Source organism: Clarias gariepinus, chromosome 5, assembly GCF_024256425.1.
Source record: "Clarias gariepinus isolate MV-2021 ecotype Netherlands chromosome 5, CGAR_prim_01v2, whole genome shotgun sequence".
Lineage (NCBI taxonomy): Eukaryota > Metazoa > Chordata > Actinopteri > Siluriformes > Clariidae > Clarias > Clarias gariepinus.
This window is the reverse complement of record NC_071104.1, coordinates 4,483,037-4,502,436: the sequence shown is the minus strand read 5'-3', so window position 1 is coordinate 4,502,436 and position 19,400 is coordinate 4,483,037. Positions and strand designations below refer to the sequence as shown.

At 42.4% G+C, this 19,400-nt stretch overlaps 16 non-coding genes across 16 annotated transcripts; all 16 read right to left on the bottom strand.

Moving 5' to 3' along the window:
- Positions 1–220: 220 nt before the first annotated feature.
- On the bottom strand, positions 221–334 carry trnal-caa (transfer RNA leucine (anticodon CAA)). Its single transcript has 2 exons — positions 297–334; positions 221–266 (listed from the first exon to the last, which is right to left on the bottom strand). It is a non-coding gene; the product is annotated as a tRNA-Leu (tRNA).
- Positions 335–1,439: 1,105 nt separating this feature from the next.
- Positions 1,440–1,553, bottom strand: trnal-caa (transfer RNA leucine (anticodon CAA)). Its single transcript has 2 exons — positions 1,516–1,553; positions 1,440–1,485 (listed from the first exon to the last, which is right to left on the bottom strand). It is a non-coding gene; the product is annotated as a tRNA-Leu (tRNA).
- Positions 1,554–2,656: 1,103 nt separating this feature from the next.
- Positions 2,657–2,770, bottom strand: trnal-caa (transfer RNA leucine (anticodon CAA)). Its single transcript has 2 exons — positions 2,733–2,770; positions 2,657–2,702 (listed from the first exon to the last, which is right to left on the bottom strand). It is a non-coding gene; the product is annotated as a tRNA-Leu (tRNA).
- A 1,103-nt stretch (positions 2,771–3,873) lies between these two features.
- trnal-caa (transfer RNA leucine (anticodon CAA)) lies at positions 3,874–3,987 on the bottom strand. The gene is made up of 2 exons: positions 3,950–3,987; positions 3,874–3,919 (listed from the first exon to the last, which is right to left on the bottom strand). It is a non-coding gene; the product is annotated as a tRNA-Leu (tRNA).
- A 1,105-nt stretch (positions 3,988–5,092) lies between these two features.
- Positions 5,093–5,206, bottom strand: trnal-caa (transfer RNA leucine (anticodon CAA)). The gene is made up of 2 exons: positions 5,169–5,206; positions 5,093–5,138 (listed from the first exon to the last, which is right to left on the bottom strand). It is a non-coding gene; the product is annotated as a tRNA-Leu (tRNA).
- Positions 5,207–6,309: 1,103 nt separating this feature from the next.
- trnal-caa (transfer RNA leucine (anticodon CAA)) lies at positions 6,310–6,423 on the bottom strand. The gene is made up of 2 exons: positions 6,386–6,423; positions 6,310–6,355 (listed from the first exon to the last, which is right to left on the bottom strand). It is a non-coding gene; the product is annotated as a tRNA-Leu (tRNA).
- Positions 6,424–7,526: 1,103 nt separating this feature from the next.
- Positions 7,527–7,640, bottom strand: trnal-caa (transfer RNA leucine (anticodon CAA)). The gene is made up of 2 exons: positions 7,603–7,640; positions 7,527–7,572 (listed from the first exon to the last, which is right to left on the bottom strand). It is a non-coding gene; the product is annotated as a tRNA-Leu (tRNA).
- A 1,105-nt stretch (positions 7,641–8,745) lies between these two features.
- Positions 8,746–8,859, bottom strand: trnal-caa (transfer RNA leucine (anticodon CAA)). The gene is made up of 2 exons: positions 8,822–8,859; positions 8,746–8,791 (listed from the first exon to the last, which is right to left on the bottom strand). It is a non-coding gene; the product is annotated as a tRNA-Leu (tRNA).
- A 1,103-nt stretch (positions 8,860–9,962) lies between these two features.
- On the bottom strand, positions 9,963–10,076 carry trnal-caa (transfer RNA leucine (anticodon CAA)). Its single transcript has 2 exons — positions 10,039–10,076; positions 9,963–10,008 (listed from the first exon to the last, which is right to left on the bottom strand). It is a non-coding gene; the product is annotated as a tRNA-Leu (tRNA).
- A 1,107-nt stretch (positions 10,077–11,183) lies between these two features.
- trnal-caa (transfer RNA leucine (anticodon CAA)) lies at positions 11,184–11,297 on the bottom strand. The gene is made up of 2 exons: positions 11,260–11,297; positions 11,184–11,229 (listed from the first exon to the last, which is right to left on the bottom strand). It is a non-coding gene; the product is annotated as a tRNA-Leu (tRNA).
- Positions 11,298–12,402: 1,105 nt separating this feature from the next.
- Positions 12,403–12,516, bottom strand: trnal-caa (transfer RNA leucine (anticodon CAA)). Its single transcript has 2 exons — positions 12,479–12,516; positions 12,403–12,448 (listed from the first exon to the last, which is right to left on the bottom strand). It is a non-coding gene; the product is annotated as a tRNA-Leu (tRNA).
- Positions 12,517–13,619: 1,103 nt separating this feature from the next.
- trnal-caa (transfer RNA leucine (anticodon CAA)) lies at positions 13,620–13,733 on the bottom strand. Its single transcript has 2 exons — positions 13,696–13,733; positions 13,620–13,665 (listed from the first exon to the last, which is right to left on the bottom strand). It is a non-coding gene; the product is annotated as a tRNA-Leu (tRNA).
- Positions 13,734–14,839: 1,106 nt separating this feature from the next.
- trnal-caa (transfer RNA leucine (anticodon CAA)) lies at positions 14,840–14,953 on the bottom strand. Its single transcript has 2 exons — positions 14,916–14,953; positions 14,840–14,885 (listed from the first exon to the last, which is right to left on the bottom strand). It is a non-coding gene; the product is annotated as a tRNA-Leu (tRNA).
- A 1,102-nt stretch (positions 14,954–16,055) lies between these two features.
- Positions 16,056–16,169, bottom strand: trnal-caa (transfer RNA leucine (anticodon CAA)). Its single transcript has 2 exons — positions 16,132–16,169; positions 16,056–16,101 (listed from the first exon to the last, which is right to left on the bottom strand). It is a non-coding gene; the product is annotated as a tRNA-Leu (tRNA).
- Positions 16,170–17,272: 1,103 nt separating this feature from the next.
- trnal-caa (transfer RNA leucine (anticodon CAA)) lies at positions 17,273–17,386 on the bottom strand. The gene is made up of 2 exons: positions 17,349–17,386; positions 17,273–17,318 (listed from the first exon to the last, which is right to left on the bottom strand). It is a non-coding gene; the product is annotated as a tRNA-Leu (tRNA).
- Positions 17,387–18,491: 1,105 nt separating this feature from the next.
- On the bottom strand, positions 18,492–18,605 carry trnal-caa (transfer RNA leucine (anticodon CAA)). Its single transcript has 2 exons — positions 18,568–18,605; positions 18,492–18,537 (listed from the first exon to the last, which is right to left on the bottom strand). It is a non-coding gene; the product is annotated as a tRNA-Leu (tRNA).
- Between the last annotated feature and the right edge of the window lie 795 nt (positions 18,606–19,400).

The window sequence follows — 19,400 nt, the reverse complement described above, 5'->3', positions numbered from 1 at the left end:
TAGGGAATACCACTGCAGTGAAGAAATGTCCTTGGACTGCAACATATTAAGGGTAGTTAACACATGTCAAAATCGACTCCGCAAGAATGCTAGAAGAGCCGGCTACCCAGTAGAAGATTGCCTGTTATATTGCATTGCCACCTTTCGATTGGACATCCAGGTGCCCTCATTTGTCCAGGTAAGCCAAAATACATGCAAGTTATTTTAAAACAGTCATACATGTCAGAAGTGGGATTCGAACCCACGCCTCCAATCGGAGACCAGAATCCTCCTCATCACAGAGGAAAGGTATTAACCTTGAGTCTGGCGCCTTAGACCGCTCGGCCATCCTGACACCTGGCAAACTGTTTCAACAGAGGTTTTAACACTGGTAGTATTTGTTACCATATGCCAGGAGACAGTAGACATAATTTGATGAGGTCTCAAGCCAAAGAACACCAATTCAGCTAAGCTAGCCAAGTACATTGTGGATAAGTAACTATAGTTCTTAGAAAGTTGGCAGAGTAATGGATGAGAAAGGGCTAACCTCAATTGTAAAATGCTATTCTGTATCAGATGACGGTTAAATATAATTTCCAAGACAACATGATTCTGCAGTTATTCTGTCTGGATACTACACAGAAAGTGACATTTTTTAAAATTTGCTCCACTTTAATTCCTACCACACAATGGCCTACCTGTAGAAGACAGACAGCAGTGTTCTCCAAACTGTAGAAAATTGTATCAAGGAAAGAATGGCCTGGCCATTTCCAACATCCGGATAAAGTCATGTAACTTGATTTTGGTAGTGTTCTTAGCAGCACATGGATGTCCATGTCCATTGTCAAATCTTAGGACAATAGCAAACTAAGTCAGGAGGTGAAGTCATCTGGCCTTCTACAGAACGATGCTGACTGGAATGCAAGATAGAGTGTTAGAACTAAGCCAAAGTCGTCTCTCTGCAAGCTCATTAAAGTTTTTTATGTCAAGGCTTTGTTGGACGTTCGGTTCAAAAGGTATCTAACACACTCTGTGAAACAGGTAGTTCAGAATTCTGCTGATTCAGACTCTGATTCTGCACAATGAGCATCCATGTGGATATGAGTCAAAAGGGGCAGAACCGCAGTAATCGGCATGTGCTTCGCACCTTGAAAACTGTGTCATGTTCCTAAAAACTATTTCTGAAGCAATTTTGTTGTGTGGCAGCACCCAACATCCTACTGAAACAGGCAACTGCAATTAGGGAATACCACTGCAGTGAAGAAATGTCCTTGGACTGCAACATATTAAGGGTAGTTAGCACATGTCAAAATCGACTCCGCGAGAATGCTAGAAGAGCCGGCTACCCAGTAGAAGATTGCCTGTTATATTGCATTGCCACCATTCGATTGGACATCCAGGTGCCCTCATTTGTCCAGGTAAGCCAAAATACATGCAAGTTATTTTAAAACAGTCATACATGTCAGAAGTGGGATTCGAACCCACGCCTCCAATCGGAGACCAGAATCCTCCTCATCACAGGGGAAAGGTATTAACCTTGAGTCTGGCGCCTTAGACCGCTCGGCCATCCTGACACCTGGCAAACTGTTTCAACAGAGGTCTTATCACTGGTAGTATTTGTTACCATATGCCAGGAGACAGTAGACATAATTTGATGAGGTCTCAAGCCAAAGAACACCAATTCAGCTAAGCTAGCCAAGTACATTGTGGATAAGTAACTATAGTTCTTAGAAAGTTGGCAGAGTAATGGATGAGAAAGGGCTAACCTCAATTGTAAAATGCTATTCTGTATCAGATGACGGTTAAATATAATTTCCAAGACAACATGATTCTGCAGTTATTCTGTCTGGATACTACACAGAAAGTGACATTTTTTAAAATTTGCTCCACTTTAATTCCTACCACACAATGGCCTACCTGTAGAAGACAGACAGCAGTGTTCTCCAAACTGTAGAAAATTGTATCAAGGAAAGAATGGCCTGGCCATTTCCAACATCCGGATAAAGTCATGTAACTTGATTTTGGTAGTGTTCTTAGCAGCACATGGATGTCCATGTCCATTGTCAAATCTTAGGACAATAGCAAACTAAGTCAAGAGGTGAAGTCATCTGGCCTTCTACAGAACGATGCTGACTGGAAATGCAAGATAGAGTGGCAGAACTAAGCCAAAGTCGTCTCTCTGCAAGATCATTAAAGTTGGATGTCAAGGCTTTGTCGGACGTTCGGTTCAAAAGGTATCTAACACACTCTGTGAAACAGGTAGTTCAGAATTCTGCTGATTCAGACTCTGATTCTGCACAATGAGCATCCATGTGGATATGAGTCAAAAGGGGCAGAACCGCAGTAATCGGCATGTGCGTCGCACCTTGAAAACTGTGTCATGTTCCTCAAACTATTTCTGAAGCAATTTTGTTGTGTGGCAGCACCCAGCATCCTACTGAAACAGGCAACTGCAATTAGGGAATACCACTGCAGTGAAGAAATGTCCTTGGACTGCAACATATTAAGGGTAGTTAACACATGTCAAAATCGACTCCGCAAGAATGCTAGAAGAGCCGGCTACCCAGTAGAAGAATGCCTGTTATATTGCATTGCCACCTTTCGATTGGACATCCAGGTGCCCTCATTTGTCCAGGTAAGCCAAAATACATGCAAGTTATTTTAAAACAGTCATACATGTCAGAAGTGGGATTCGAACCCACGCCTCCAATCGGAGAGCAGAATCCTCCTCATCACAGGGGAAAGGTATTAACCTTGAGTCTGGCGCCTTAGACCGCTCGGCCATCCTGACACCTGGCAAATTGTTTCAACAGAGGTCTTATCACTGGTAGTATTTGGTACCATATGCCAGGAGACAGTAGACATAATTTGATGAGGTCTCAAGCCAAAGAACACCAATTCAGCTAAGCTAGCCAAGTACATTGTGGATAAGTAACTATAGTTCTTAGAAAGTTGGCAGAGTAATGGATGAGAAAGGGCTAACCTCAATTGTAAAATGCCATTCTGTATCAGATGACGGTTAAATATAATTTCCAAGACTACATGGTTCTGCAGTTATTCTGTCTGGATACTACACAGAAAGTGACATTTTTAAAAATTTGCTCGACTTTAATTCCTACCACACAATGGCCTACCTGTAGAAGACAGACAGCAGTGTTCTCCAAACTGTAGAAAATTGTATCAAGGAAAGAATGGCCTGGCCATTTCCAACATCCGGATAAAGTCATGTAACTTGATTTTGGTAGTGTTCTTAGCAGCACATGGATGTCCATGTCCATTGTCAAATCTTAGGACAATAGCAAACTAAGTCAGGAGGTGAAGTCATCTGGCCTTCTACAGAACGATGCTGACTGGAAATGCAAGATAGAGTGGCAGAACTAAGCCAAAGTCGTCTCTCTGCAGGATCATTAAAGTTGAATGTCAAGGCTTTGTCGGACGTTCGGTTCAAAAGGTATCTAACACACTCTGTGAAACAGGTAGTTCAAAAATCTGCTGATTCAGACTCTGATTCTGCACAATGAGCATCCATGTGGATATGAGTCAAAAGGGGCAGAACCGCAGTAATCGGCATGTGCGTCGCACCTTGAAAACTGTGTCATGTTCCTCAAACTATTTCTGAAGCAATTTTGTTGTGTGGCAGCACCCAACATCCTACTGAAACAGGCAACTGCAATTAGGGAATACCACTGCAGTGAAGAAATGTCCTTGGACTGCAACATATTAAGGGTAGTTAACACATGTCAAAATCGACTCCGCAAGAATGCTAGAAGAGCCGGCTACCCAGTAGAAGATTGCCTGTTATATTGCATTGCCACCTTTCGATTGGACATCCAGGTGCCCTCATTTGTCCAGGTAAGCCAAAATACATGCAAGTTATTTTAAAACAGTCATACATGTCAGAAGTGGGATTCGAACCCACGCCTCCAATCGGAGACCAGAATCCTCCTCATCACAGAGGAAAGGTATTAACCTTGAGTCTGGCGCCTTAGACCGCTCGGCCATCCTGACACCTGGCAAACTGTTTCAACAGAGGTTTTAACACTGGTAGTATTTGTTACCATATGCCAGGAGACAGTAGACATAATTTGATGAGGTCTCAAGCCAAAGAACACCAATTCAGGTAAGCTAGCCAAGTACATTGTGGATAAGTAACTATAGTTCTTAGAAAGTTGGCAGAGTAATGGATGAGAAAGGGCTAACCTCAATTGTAAAATGCTATTCTGTATCAGATGACGGTTAAATATAATTTCCAAGACAACATGATTCTGCAGTTATTCTGTCTGGATACTACACAGAAAGTGACATTTTTTAAAATTTGCTCCACTTTAATTCCTACCACACAATGGCCTACCTGTAGAAGACAGACAGCAGTGTTCTCCAAACTGTAGAAAATTGTATCAAGGAAAGAATGGCCTGGCCATTTCCAACATCCGGATAAAGTCATGTAACTTGATTTTGGTAGTGTTCTTAGCAGCACATGGATGTCCATGTCCATTGTCAAATCTTAGGACAATAGCAAACTAAGTCAGGAGGTGAAGTCATCTGGCCTTCTACAGAACGATGCTGACTGGAATGCAAGATAGAGTGTTAGAACTAAGCCAAAGTCGTCTCTCTGCAAGCTCATTAAAGTTTTTTATGTCAAGGCTTTGTTGGACGTTCGGTTCAAAAGGTATCTAACACACTCTGTGAAACAGGTAGTTCAGAATTCTGCTGATTCAGACTCTGATTCTGCACAATGAGCATCCATGTGGATATGAGTCAAAAGGGGCAGAACCGCAGTAATCGGCATGTGCTTCGCACCTTGAAAACTGTGTCATGTTCCTAAAAACTATTTCTGAAGCAATTTTGTTGTGTGGCAGCACCCAACATCCTACTGAAACAGGCAACTGCAATTAGGGAATACCACTGCAGTGAAGAAATGTCCTTGGACTGCAACATATTAAGGGTAGTTAGCACATGTCAAAATCGACTCCGCAAGAATGCTAGAAGAGCCGGCTACCCAGTAGAAGATTGCCTGTTATATTGCATTGCCACCATTCGATTGGACATCCAGGTGCCCTCATTTGTCCAGGTAAGCCAAAATACATGCAAGTTATTTTAAAACAGTCATACATGTCAGAAGTGGGATTCGAACCCACGCCTCCAATCGGAGACCAGAATCCTCCTCATCACAGGGGAAAGGTATTAACCTTGAGTCTGGCGCCTTAGACCGCTCGGCCATCCTGACACCTGGCAAACTGTTTCAACAGAGGTCTTATCACTGGTAGTATTTGTTACCATATGCCAGGAGACAGTAGACATAATTTGATGAGGTCTCAAGCCAAAGAACACCAATTCAGCTAAGCTAGCCAAGTACATTGTGGATAAGTAACTATAGTTCTTAGAAAGTTGGCAGAGTAATGGATGAGAAAGGGCTAACCTCAATTGTAAAATGCTATTCTGTATCAGATGACGGTTAAATATCATTTCCAAGACTACATGGTTCTGCAGTTATTCTGTCTGGATACTACACAGAAAGTGACATTTTTTAAAATTTGCTCCACTTTAATTCCTACCACACAATGGCCTACCTGTAGAAGACAGACAGCAGTGTTCTCCAAACTGTAGAAAATTGTATCAAGGAAAGAATGGCCTGGCCATTTCCAACATCCGGATAAAGTCATGTAACTTGATTTTGGTAGTGTTCTTAGCAGCACATGGATGTCCATGTCCATTGTCAAATCTTAGGACAATAGCAAACTAAGTCAAGAGGTGAAGTCATCTGGCCTTCTACAGAACGATGCTGACTGGAAATGCAAGATAGAGTGGCAGAACTAAGCCAAAGTCGTCTCTCTGCAAGATCATTAAAGTTGGATGTCAAGGCTTTGTCGGACGTTCGGTTCAAAAGGTATCTAACACACTCTGTGAAACAGGTAGTTCAGAATTCTGCTGATTCAGACTCTGATTCTGCACAATGAGCATCCATGTGGATATGAGTCAAAAGGGGCAGAACCGCAGTAATCGGCATGTGCGTCGCACCTTGAAAACTGTGTCATGTTCCTCAAACTATTTCTGAAGCAATTTTGTTGTGTGGCAGCACCCAGCATCCTACTGAAACAGGCAACTGCAATTAGGGAATACCACTGCAGTGAAGAAATGTCCTTGGACTGCAACATATTAAGGGTAGTTAACACATGTCAAAATCGACTCCGCAAGAATGCTAGAAGAGCCGGCTACCCAGTAGAAGATTGCCTGTTATATTGCATTGCCACCTTTCGATTGGACATCCAGGTGCCATCATTTGTCCAGGTAAGCCAAAATACATGCAAGTTATTTTAAAACAGTCATACATGTCAGAAGTGGGATTCGAACCCACGCCTCCAATCGGAGAGCAGAATCCTCCTCATCACAGGGGAAAGGTATTAACCTTGAGTCTGGCGCCTTAGACCGCTCGGCCATCCTGACACCTGGCAAATTGTTTCAACAGAGGTCTTATCACTGGTAGTATTTGGTACCATATGCCAGGAGACAGTAGACATAATTTGATGAGGTCTCAAGCCAAAGAACACCAATTCAGCTAAGCTAGCCAAGTACATTGTGGATAAGTAACTATAGTTCTTAGAAAGTTGGCAGAGTAATGGATGAGAAAGGGCTAACCTCAATTGTAAAATGCCATTCTGTATCAGATGACGGTTAAATATAATTTCCAAGACTACATGGTTCTGCAGTTATTCTGTCTGGATACTACACAGAAAGTGACATTTTTAAAAATTTGCTCCACTTTAATTCCTACCACACAATGGCCTACCTGTAGAAGACAGACAGCAGTGTTCTCCAAACTGTAGAAAATTGTATCAAGGAAAGAATGGCCTGGCCATTTCCAACATCCGGATAAAGTCATGTAACTTGATTTTGGTAGTGTTCTTAGCAGCACATGGATGTCCATGTCCATTGTCAAATCTTAGGACAATAGCAAACTAAGTCAGGAGGTGAAGTCATCTGGCCTTCTACAGAACGATGCTGACTGGAAATGCAAGATAGAGTGGCAGAACTAAGCCAAAGTCGTCTCTCTGCAGGATCATTAAAGTTGAATGTCAAGGCTTTGTCGGACGTTCGGTTCAAAAGGTATCTAACACACTCTGTGAAACAGGTAGTTCAAAAATCTGCTGATTCAGACTCTGATTCTGCACAATGAGCATCCATGTGGATATGAGTCAAAAGGGGCAGAACCGCAGTAATCGGCATGTGCGTCGCACCTTGAAAACTGTGTCATGTTCCTCAAACTATTTCTGAAGCAATTTTGTTGTGTGGCAGCACCCAACATCCTACTGAAACAGGCAACTGCAATTAGGGAATACCACTGCAGTGAAGAAATGTCCTTGGACTGCAACATATTAAGGGTAGTTAACACATGTCAAAATCGACTCCGCAAGAATGCTAGAAGAGCCGGCTACCCAGTAGAAGATTGCCTGTTATATTGCATTGCCACCTTTCGATTGGACATCCAGGTGCCCTCATTTGTCCAGGTAAGCCAAAATACATGCAAGTTATTTTAAAACAGTCATACATGTCAGAAGTGGGATTCGAACCCACGCCTCCAATCGGAGACCAGAATCCTCCTCATCACAGAGGAAAGGTATTAACCTTGAGTCTGGCGCCTTAGACCGCTCGGCCATCCTGACACCTGGCAAACTGTTTCAACAGAGGTTTTAACACTGGTAGTATTTGTTACCATATGCCAGGAGACAGTAGACATAATTTGATGAGGTCTCAAGCCAAAGAACACCAATTCAGCTAAGCTAGCCAAGTACATTGTGGATAAGTAACTATAGTTCTTAGAAAGTTGGCAGAGTAATGGATGAGAAAGGGCTAACCTCAATTGTAAAATGCTATTCTGTATTAGATGACGGTTAAATATAATTTCCAAGACAACATGATTCTGCAGTTATTCTGTCTGGATACTACACAGAAAGTGACATTTTTTAAAATTTGCTCCACTTTAATTCCTACCACACAATGGCCTACCTGTAGAAGACAGACAGCAGTGTTCTCCAAACTGTAGAAAATTGTATCAAGGAAAGAATGGCCTGGCCATTTCCAACATCCGGATAAAGTCATGTAACTTGATTTTGGTAGTGTTCTTAGCAGCACATGGATGTCCATGTCCATTGTCAAATCTTAGGACAATAGCAAACTAAGTCAGGAGGTGAAGTCATCTGGCCTTCTACAGAACGATGCTGACTGGAATGCAAGATAGAGTGTTAGAACTAAGCCAAAGTCGTCTCTCTGCAAGCTCATTAAAGTTTTTTATGTCAAGGCTTTGTTGGACGTTCGGTTCAAAAGGTATCTAACACACTCTGTGAAACAGGTAGTTCAGAATTCTGCTGATTCAGACTCTGATTCTGCACAATGAGCATCCATGTGGATATGAGTCAAAAGGGGCAGAACCGCAGTAATCGGCATGTGCTTCGCACCTTGAAAACTGTGTCATGTTCCTAAAAACTATTTCTGAAGCAATTTTGTTGTGTGGCAGCACCCAACATCCTACTGAAACAGGCAACTGCAATTAGGGAATACCACTGCAGTGAAGAAATGTCCTTGGACTGCAACATATTAAGGGTAGTTAGCACATGTCAAAATCGACTCCGCAAGAATGCTAGAAGAGCCGGCTACCCAGTAGAAGATTGCCTGTTATATTGCATTGCCACCATTCGATTGGACATCCAGGTGCCCTCATTTGTCCAGGTAAGCCAAAATACATGCAAGTTATTTTAAAACAGTCATACATGTCAGAAGTGGGATTCGAACCCACGCCTCCAATCGGAGACCAGAATCCTCCTCATCACAGGGGAAAGGTATTAACCTTGAGTCTGGCGCCTTAGACCGCTCGGCCATCCTGACACCTGGCAAACTGTTTCAACAGAGGTCTTATCACTGGTAGTATTTGTTACCATATGCCAGGAGACAGTAGACATAATTTGATGAGGTCTCAAGCCAAAGAACACCAATTCAGCTAAGCTAGCCAAGTACATTGTGGATAAGTAACTATAGTTCTTAGAAAGTTGGCAGAGTAATGGATGAGAAAGGGCTAACCTCAATTGTAAAATGCTATTCTGTATCAGATGACGGTTAAATATAATTTCCAAGACAACATGATTCTGCAGTTATTCTGTCTGGATACTACACAGAAAGTGACATTTTTTAAAATTTGCTCCACTTTAATTCCTACCACACAATGGCCTACCTGTAGAAGACAGACAGCAGTGTTCTCCAAACTGTAGAAAATTGTATCAAGGAAAGAATGGCCTGGCCATTTCCAACATCCGGATAAAGTCATGTAACTTGATTTTGGTAGTGTTCTTAGCAGCACATGGATGTCCATGTCCATTGTCAAATCTTAGGACAATAGCAAACTAAGTCAAGAGGTGAAGTCATCTGGCCTTCTACAGAACGATGCTGACTGGAAATGCAAGATAGAGTGGCAGAACTAAGCCAAAGTCGTCTCTCTGCAAGATCATTAAAGTTGGATGTCAAGGCTTTGTCGGACGTTCGGTTCAAAAGGTATCTAACACACTCTGTGAAACAGGTAGTTCAGAATTCTGCTGATTCAGACTCTGATTCTGCACAATGAGCATCCATGTGGATATGAGTCAAAAGGGGCAGAACCGCAGTAATCGGCATGTGCGTCGCACCTTGAAAACTGTGTCATGTTCCTCAAACTATTTCTGAAGCAATTTTGTTGTGTGGCAGCACCCAGCATCCTACTGAAACAGGCAACTGCAATTAGGGAATACCACTGCAGTGAAGAAATGTCCTTGGACTGCAACATATTAAGGGTAGTTAACACATGTCAAAATCGACTCCGCAAGAATGCTAGAAGAGCCGGCTACCCAGTAGAAGATTGCCTGTTATATTGCATTGCCACCTTTCGATTGGACATCCAGGTGCCATCATTTGTCCAGGTAAGCCAAAATACATGCAAGTTATTTTAAAACAGTCATACATGTCAGAAGTGGGATTCGAACCCACGCCTCCAATCGGAGAGCAGAATCCTCCTCATCACAGGGGAAAGGTATTAACCTTGAGTCTGGCGCCTTAGACCGCTCGGCCATCCTGACACCTGGCAAATTGTTTCAACAGAGGTCTTATCACTGGTAGTATTTGGTACCATATGCCAGGAGACAGTAGACATAATTTGATGAGGTCTCAAGCCAAAGAACACCAATTCAGCTAAGCTAGCCAAGTACATTGTGGATAAGTAACTATAGTTCTTAGAAAGTTGGCAGAGTAATGGATGAGAAAGGGCTAACCTCAATTGTAAAATGCTATTCTGTATCAGATGACGGTTAAATTTAATTTCCAAGACTACATGATTCTCCAGTTATTCTGTCTGGATTCTACACAGAAAGTGACATTCTTTTTTAAATTTGCTCCACTTTAATTCCTACCACACAATGGCCTAACTGTAGTAGACAGACAGCAGTGTTCTCCAAACTGTAGAAAATTGTATCAAGGAAAGAATGGCCTGGCCATTTGCAACATCCGGATAAAGTCATGTAACTTGATTTTGGTAGTGTTCTTAGCAGCACATGGATGTCCATGTCCATTGTCAAATCTTAGGACAATAGCAAACTAAGTCAGGAGGTGAAGTCATCTGGCCTTCTACAGAACGATGCTGACTGGAATGCAAGATAGAGTGTTAGAACTAAGCCAAAGTCGTCTCTCTGCAAGCTCATTAAAGTTTTTTATGTCAAGGCTTTGTTGGACGTTCGGTTCAAAAGGTATCTAACACACTCTGTGAAACAGGTAGTTCAGAATTCTGCTGATTCAGACTCTGATTCTGCACAATGAGCATCCATGTGGATATGAGTCAAAAGGGGCAGAACCGCAGTAATCGGCATGTGCTTCGCACCTTGAAAACTGTGTCATGTTCCTAAAAACTATTTCTGAAGCAATTTTGTTGTGTGGCAGCACCCAACATCCTACTGAAACAGGCAACTGCAATTAGGGAATACCACTGCAGTGAAGAAATGTCCTTGGACTGCAACATATTAAGGGTAGTTAGCACATGTCAAAATCGACTCCGCAAGAATGCTAGAAGAGCCGGCTACCCAGTAGAAGAATGCCTGTTATATTGCATTGCCACCTTTCGATTGGACATCCAGGTGCCCTCATTTGTCCAGGTAAGCCAAAATACATGCAAGTTATTTTAAAACAGTCATACATGTCAGAAGTGGGATTCGAACCCACGCCTCCAATCGGAGACCAGAATCCTCCTCATCACAGGGGAAAGGTATTAACCTTGAGTCTGGCGCCTTAGACCGCTTGGCCATCCTGACACCTGGCAAACTGTTTCAACAGAGGTCTTATCACTGGTAGTATTTGTTACCATATGCCAGGAGACAGTAGACATAATTTGATGAGGTCTCAAGCCAAAGAACACCAATTCAGCTAAGCTAGCCAAGTACATTGTGGATAAGTAACTATAGTTCTTAGAAAGTTGGCAGAGTAATGGATGAGAAAGGGCTAACCTCAATTGTAAAATGCTATTCTGTATCAGATGACGGTTAAATATAATTTCCAAGACAACATGATTCTGCAGTTATTCTGTCTGGATACTACACAGAAAGTGACATTTTTTAAAATTTGCTCCACTTTAATTCCTACCACACAATGGCCTACCTGTAGAAGACAGACAGCAGTGTTCTCCAAACTGTAGAAAATTGTATCAAGGAAAGAATGGCCTGGCCATTTCCAACATCCGGATAAAGTCATGTAACTTGATTTTGGTAGTGTTCTTAGCAGCACATGGATGTCCATGTCCATTGTCAAATCTTAGGACAATAGCAAACTAAGTCAGGAGGTGAAGTCATCTGGCCTTCTACAGAACGATGCTGACTGGAATGCAAGATAGAGTGTTAGAACTAAGCCAAAGTCGTCTCTCTGCAAGCTCATTAAAGTTTTTTATGTCAAGGCTTTGTTGGACGTTCGGTTCAAAAGGTATCTAACACACTCTGTGAAACAGGTAGTTCAGAATTCTGCTGATTCAGACTCTGATTCTGCACAATGAGCATCCATGTGGATATGAGTCAAAAGGGGCAGAACCGCAGTAATCGGCATGTGCTTCGCACCTTGAAAACTGTGTCATGTTCCTAAAAACTATTTCTGAAGCAATTTTGTTGTGTGGCAGCACCCAACATCCTACTGAAACAGGCAACTGCAATTAGGGAATACCACTGCAGTGAAGAAATGTCCTTGGACTGCAACATATTAAGGGTAGTTAGCACATGTCAAAATCGACTCCGCAAGAATGCTAGAAGAGCCGGCTACCCAGTAGAAGATTGCCTGTTATATTGCATTGCCACCATTCGATTGGACATCCAGGTGCCCTCATTTGTCCAGGTAAGCCAAAATACATGCAAGTTATTTTAAAACAGTCATACATGTCAGAAGTGGGATTCGAACCCACGCCTCCAATCGGAGACCAGAATCCTCCTCATCACAGGGGAAAGGTATTAACCTTGAGTCTGGCGCCTTAGACCGCTCGGCCATCCTGACACCTGGCAAACTGTTTCAACAGAGGTCTTATCACTGGTAGTATTTGTTACCATATGCCAGGAGACAGTAGACATAATTTGATGAGGTCTCAAGCCAAAGAACACCAATTCAGCTAAGCTAGCCAAGTACATTGTGGATAAGTAACTATAGTTCTTAGAAAGTTGGCAGAGTAATGGATGAGAAAGGGCTAACCTCAATTGTAAAATGCTATTCTGTATCAGATGACGGTTAAATATAATTTCCAAGACAACATGATTCTGCAGTTATTCTGTCTGGATACTACACAGAAAGTGACATTTTTTAAAATTTGCTCCACTTTAATTCCTACCACACAATGGCCTACCTGTAGAAGACAGACAGCAGTGTTCTCCAAACTGTAGAAAATTGTATCAAGGAAAGAATGGCCTGGCCATTTCCAACATCCGGATAAAGTCATGTAACTTGATTTTGGTAGTGTTCTTAGCAGCACATGGATGTCCATGTCCATTGTCAAATCTTAGGACAATAGCAAACTAAGTCAAGAGGTGAAGTCATCTGGCCTTCTACAGAACGATGCTGACTGGAAATGCAAGATAGAGTGGCAGAACTAAGCCAAAGTCGTCTCTCTGCAAGATCATTAAAGTTGGATGTCAAGGCTTTGTCGGACGTTCGGTTCAAAAGGTATCTAACACACTCTGTGAAACAGGTAGTTCAGAATTCTGCTGATTCAGACTCTGATTCTGCACAATGAGCATCCATGTGGATATGAGTCAAAAGGGGCAGAACCGCAGTAATCGGCATGTGCGTCGCACCTTGAAAACTGTGTCATGTTCCTCAAACTATTTCTGAAGCAATTTTGTTGTGTGGCAGCACCCAGCATCCTACTGAAACAGGCAACTGCAATTAGGGAATACCACTGCAGTGAAGAAATGTCCTTGGACTGCAACATATTAAGGGTAGTTAACACATGTCAAAATCGACTCCGCAAGAATGCTAGAAGAGCCGGCTACCCAGTAGAAGATTGCCTGTTATATTGCATTGCCACCTTTCGATTGGACATCCAGGTGCCATCATTTGTCCAGGTAAGCCAAAATACATGCAAGTTATTTTAAAACAGTCATACATGTCAGAAGTGGGATTCGAACCCACGCCTCCAATCGGAGAGCAGAATCCTCCTCATCACAGGGGAAAGGTATTAACCTTGAGTCTGGCGCCTTAGACCGCTCGGCCATCCTGACACCTGGCAAATTGTTTCAACAGAGGTCTTATCACTGGTAGTATTTGGTACCATATGCCAGGAGACAGTAGACATAATTTGATGAGGTCTCAAGCCAAAGAACACCAATTCAGCTAAGCTAGCCAAGTACATTGTGGATAAGTAACTATAGTTCTTAGAAAGTTGGCAGAGTAATAGATAAGAAAGGGCTAACCTCAATTGTAAAATGCTATTCTGTATCAGATGACGGTTAAATTTAATTTCCAAGACTACATGATTCTCCAGTTATTCTGTCTGGATTCTACACAGAAAGTGACATTTTTTTTAAATTTGCTCCACTTTAATTCCTACCACACAATGGCCTAACTGTAGTAGACAGACAGCAGTGTTCTCCAAACTGTAGAAAACTGTATCAAGGAAAGAATGGCCTGGCCATTTGCAACATCCGGATAAAGTCATGTAACTTGATTTTGGTAGTGTTCTTAGCAGCACATGGATGTCCATGTCCATTGTCAAATCTTAGGACAATAGCAAACTAAGTCAGGAGGTGAAGTCATCTGGCCTTCTACAGAACGATGCTGACTGGAATGCAAGATAGAGTGTTAGAACTAAGCCAAAGTCGTCTCTCTGCAAGCTCATTAAAGTTTTTTATGTCAAGGCTTTGTTGGACGTTCGGTTCAAAAGGTATCTAACACACTCTGTGAAACAGGTAGTTCAGAATTCTGCTGATTCAGACTCTGATTCTGCACAATGAGCATCCATGTGGATATGAGTCAAAAGGGGCAGAACCGCAGTAATCGGCATGTGCTTCGCACCTTGAAAACTGTGTCATGTTCCTAAAAACTATTTCTGAAGCAATTTTGTTGTGTGGCAGCACCCAACATCCTACTGAAACAGGCAACTGCAATTAGGGAATACCACTGCAGTGAAGAAATGTCCTTGGACTGCAACATATTAAGGGTAGTTAGCACATGTCAAAATCGACTCCGCAAGAATGCTAGAAGAGCCGGCTACCCAGTAGAAGAATGCCTGTTATATTGCATTGCCACCTTTCGATTGGACATCCAGGTGCCCTCATTTGTCCAGGTAAGCCAAAATACATGCAAGTTATTTTAAAACAGTCATACATGTCAGAAGTGGGATTCGAACCCACGCCTCCAATCGGAGACCAGAATCCTCCTCATCACAGGGGAAAGGTATTAACCTTGAGTCTGGCGCCTTAGACCGCTTGGCCATCCTGACACCTGGCAAACTGTTTCAACAGAGGTCTTATCACTGGTAGTATTTGTTACCATATGCCAGGAGACAGTAGACATAATTTGATGAGGTCTCAAGCCAAAGAACACCAATTCAGCTAAGCTAGCCAAGTACATTGTGGATAAGTAACTATAGTTCTTAGAAAGTTGGCAGAGTAATGGATGAGAAAGGGCTAACCTCAATTGTAAAATGCTATTCTGTATCAGATGACGGTTAAATATAATTTCCAAGACAACATGATTCTGCAGTTATTCTGTCTGGATACTACACAGAAAGTGACATTTTTTAAAATTTGCTCCACTTTAATTCCTACCACACAATGGCCTACCTGTAGAAGACAGACAGCAGTGTTCTCCAAACTGTAGAAAATTGTATCAAGGAAAGAATGGCCTGGCCATTTCCAACATCCGGATAAAGTCATGTAACTTGATTTTGGTAGTGTTCTTAGCAGCACATGGATGTCCATGTCCATTGTCAAATCTTAGGACAATAGCAAACTAAGTCAGGAGGTGAAGTCATCTGGCCTTCTACAGAACGATGCTGACTGGAAAGCAAGATAGAGTGTTAGAACTAAGCCAAAGTCGTCTCTCTGCAAGATCATTAAAGTTGGATGTCAAGGCTTTGTCGGACGTTCGGTTCAAAAGGTATCTAACACACTCTGTGAAACAGGTAGTTTAGAATTCTGCTGATTCAGACTCTGATTCTGCACAATGAGCATCCATGTGGATATGAGTCAAAAGGGGCAGAACCGCAGTAATCGGCATGTGCGTCGCACCTTGAAAACTGTGTCATGTTCCTCAAACTATTTCTGAAGCAATTTTGTTGTGTGGCAGCACCCAGCATCCTACTGAAACAGGCAACTGCAATTAGGGAATACCACTGCAGTGAAGAAATGTCCTTGGACTGCAACATATTAAGGGTAGTTAGCACATGTCAAAATCGACTCCGCAAGAATGCTAGAAGAGCCGGCTACCCAGTAGAAGAATGCCTGTTATATTGCATTGCCACCTTTCGATTGGACATCCAGGTGCCCTCATTTGTCCAGGTAAGCCAAAATACATGCAAGTTATTTTAAAACAGTCATACATGTCAGAAGTGGGATTCGAACCCACGCCTCCAATCGGAGACCAGAATCCTCCTCATCACAGGGGAAAGGTATTAACCTTGAGTCTGGCGCCTTAGACCGCTCGGCCATCCTGACACCTGGCAAACTGTTTCAACAGAGGTCTTATTACTGGTAGTATTTGGTACCATATGCCAGGAGACAGTAGACATAATTTGATGAGGTCTCAAGCCAAAGAACACCAATTCAGCTAAGCTAGCCAAGTACATTGTGGATAAGTAACTATAGTTCTTAGAAAGTTGGCAGAGTAATGGATGAGAAAGGGCTAACCTCAATTGTAAAATGCCATTCTGTATCAGATGACGGTTAAATATAATTTCCAAGACTACATGGTTCTGCAGTTATTCTGTCTGGATACTACACAGAAAGTGACATTTTTAAAAATTTGCTCCACTTTAATTCCTACCACACAATGGCCTACCTGTAGAAGACAGACAGCAGTGTTCTCCAAACTGTAGAAAATTGTATCAAGGAAAGAATGGCCTGGCCATTTCCAACATCCGGATAAAGTCATGTAACTTGATTTTGGTAGTGTTCTTAGCAGCACATGGATGTCCATGTCCATTGTCAAATCTTAGGACAATAGCAAACTAAGTCAGGAGGTGAAGTCATCTGGCCTTCTACAGAACGATGCTGACTGGAAATGCAAGATAGAGTGGCAGAACTAAGCCAAAGTCGTCTCTCTGCAGGATCATTAAAGTTGAATGTCAAGGCTTTGTCGGACGTTCGGTTCAAAAGGTATCTAACACACTCTGTGAAACAGGTAGTTCAAAATTCTGCTGATTCAGACTCTGATTCTGCACAATGAGCATCCATGTGGATATGAGTCAAAAGGGGCAGAACCGCAGTAATCGGCATGTGCGTCGCACCTTGAAAACTGTGTCATGTTCCTCAAACTATTTCTGAAGCAATTTTGTTGTGTGGCAGCACCCAACATCCTACTGAAACAGGCAACTGCAATTAGGGAATACCACTGCAGTGAAGAAATGTCCTTGGACTGCAACATATTAAGGGTAGTTAACACATGTCAAAATCGACTCCGCAAGAATGCTAGAAGAGCCGGCTACCCAGTAGAAGATTGCCTGTTATATTGCATTGCCACCTTTCGATTGGACATCCAGGTGCCCTCATTTGTCCAGGTAAGCCAAAATACATGCAAGTTATTTTAAAACAGTCATACATGTCAGAAGTGGGATTCGAACCCACGCCTCCAATCGGAGACCAGAATCCTCCTCATCACAGAGGAAAGGTATTAACCTTGAGTCTGGCGCCTTAGACCGCTCGGCCATCCTGACACCTGGCAAACTGTTTCAACAGAGGTTTTAACACTGGTAGTATTTGTTACCATATGCCAGGAGACAGTAGACATAATTTGATGAGGTCTCAAGCCAAAGAACACCAATTCAGCTAAGCTAGCCAAGTACATTGTGGATAAGTAACTATAGTTCTTAGAAAGTTGGCAGAGTAATGGATGAGAAAGGGCTAACCTCAATTGTAAAATGCTATTCTGTATCAGATGACGGTTAAATATAATTTCCAAGACAACATGATTCTGCAGTTATTCTGTCTGGATACTACACAGAAAGTGAAATTTTTTAAAATTTGCTCCACTTTAATTCCTACCACACAATGGCCTACCTGTAGAAGACAGACAGCAGTGTTCTCCAAACTGTAGAAAATTGTATCAAGGAAAGAATGGCCTGGCCATTTCCAACATCCGGATAAAGTCATGTAACTTGATTTTGGTAGTGTTCTTAGCAGCACATGGATGTCCATGTCCATTGTCAAATCTTAGGACAATAGCAAACTAAGTCAGGAGGTGAAGTCATCTGGCCTTCTACAGAACGATGCTGACTGGAATGCAAGATAGAGTGTTAGAACTAAGCCAAAGTCGTCTCTCTGCAAGCTCATTAAAGTTTTTTATGTCAAGGCTTTGTTGGACGTTCGGTTCAAATGGTATCTAACACACTCTGTGAAACAGGTAGTTCAGAATTCTGCTGATTCAGACTCTGATTCTGCACAATGAGCATCCATGTGGATTTGAGTCAAAAGGGGCGGAACCGCAGTAATCGGCATGTGCTTCGCACCTTGAAAACTGTGTCATGTTCCTAAAAACTATTTCTGAAGCAATTTTGTTGTGTGGCAGCACCCAACATCCTACTGAAACAGGCAACTGCAATTAGGGAATACCACTGCAGTGAAGAAATGTCCTTGGACTGCAACATATTAAGGGTAGTTAGCACATGTCAAAATCGACTCCGCAAGAATGCTAGAAGAGCCGGCTACCCAGTAGAAGATTGCCTGTTATATTGCATTGCCACCATTCGATTGGACATCCAGGTGCCCTCATTTGTCCAGGTAAGCCAAAATACATGCAAGTTATTTTAAAACAGTCATACATGTCAGAAGTGGGATTCGAACCCACGCCTCCAATCAGAGACCAGAATCCTCCTCATCACAGGGGAAAGGTATTAACCTTGAGTCTGGCGCCTTAGACCGCTCGGCCATCCTGACACCTGGCAAACTGTTTCAACAGAGGTCTTATCACTGGTAGTATTTGTTACCATATGCCAGGAGACAGTAGACATAATTTGATGAGGTCTCAAGCCAAAGAACACCAATTCAGCTAAGCTAGCCAAGTACATTGTGGATAAGTAACTATAGTTCTTAGAAAGTTGGCAGAGTAATGGATGAGAAAGTGCTAACCTCAATTGTAAAATGCTATTCTGTATCAGATGACGGTTAAATATAATTTCCAAGACAACATGATTCTGCAGTTATTCTGTCTGGATACTACACAGAAAGTGACATTTTTTAAAATTTGCTCCACTTTAATTCCTACCACACAATGGCCTACCTGTAGAAGACAGACAGCAGTGTTCTCCAAACTGTAGAAAATTGTATCAAGGAAAGAATGGCCTGGCCATTTCCAACATCCGGATAAAGTCATGTAACTTGATTTTGGTAGTGTTCTTAGCAGCACATGGATGTCCATGTCCATTGTCAAATCTTAGGACAATAGCAAACTAAGTCAGGAGGTGAAGTCATCTGGCCTTCTACAGAACGATGCTGACTGGAAAGCAAGATAGAGTGTTAGAACTAAGCCAAAGTCGTCTCTCTGCAAGATCATTAAAGTTGGATGTCAAGGCTTTGTCGGACGTTCGGTTCAAAAGGTATCTAACACACTCTGTGAAACAGGTAGTTTAGAATTCTGCTGATTCAGACTCTGATTCTGCACAATGAGCATCCATGTGGATATGAGTCAAAAGGGGCAGAACCGCAGTAATCGGCATGTGCGTCGCACCTTGA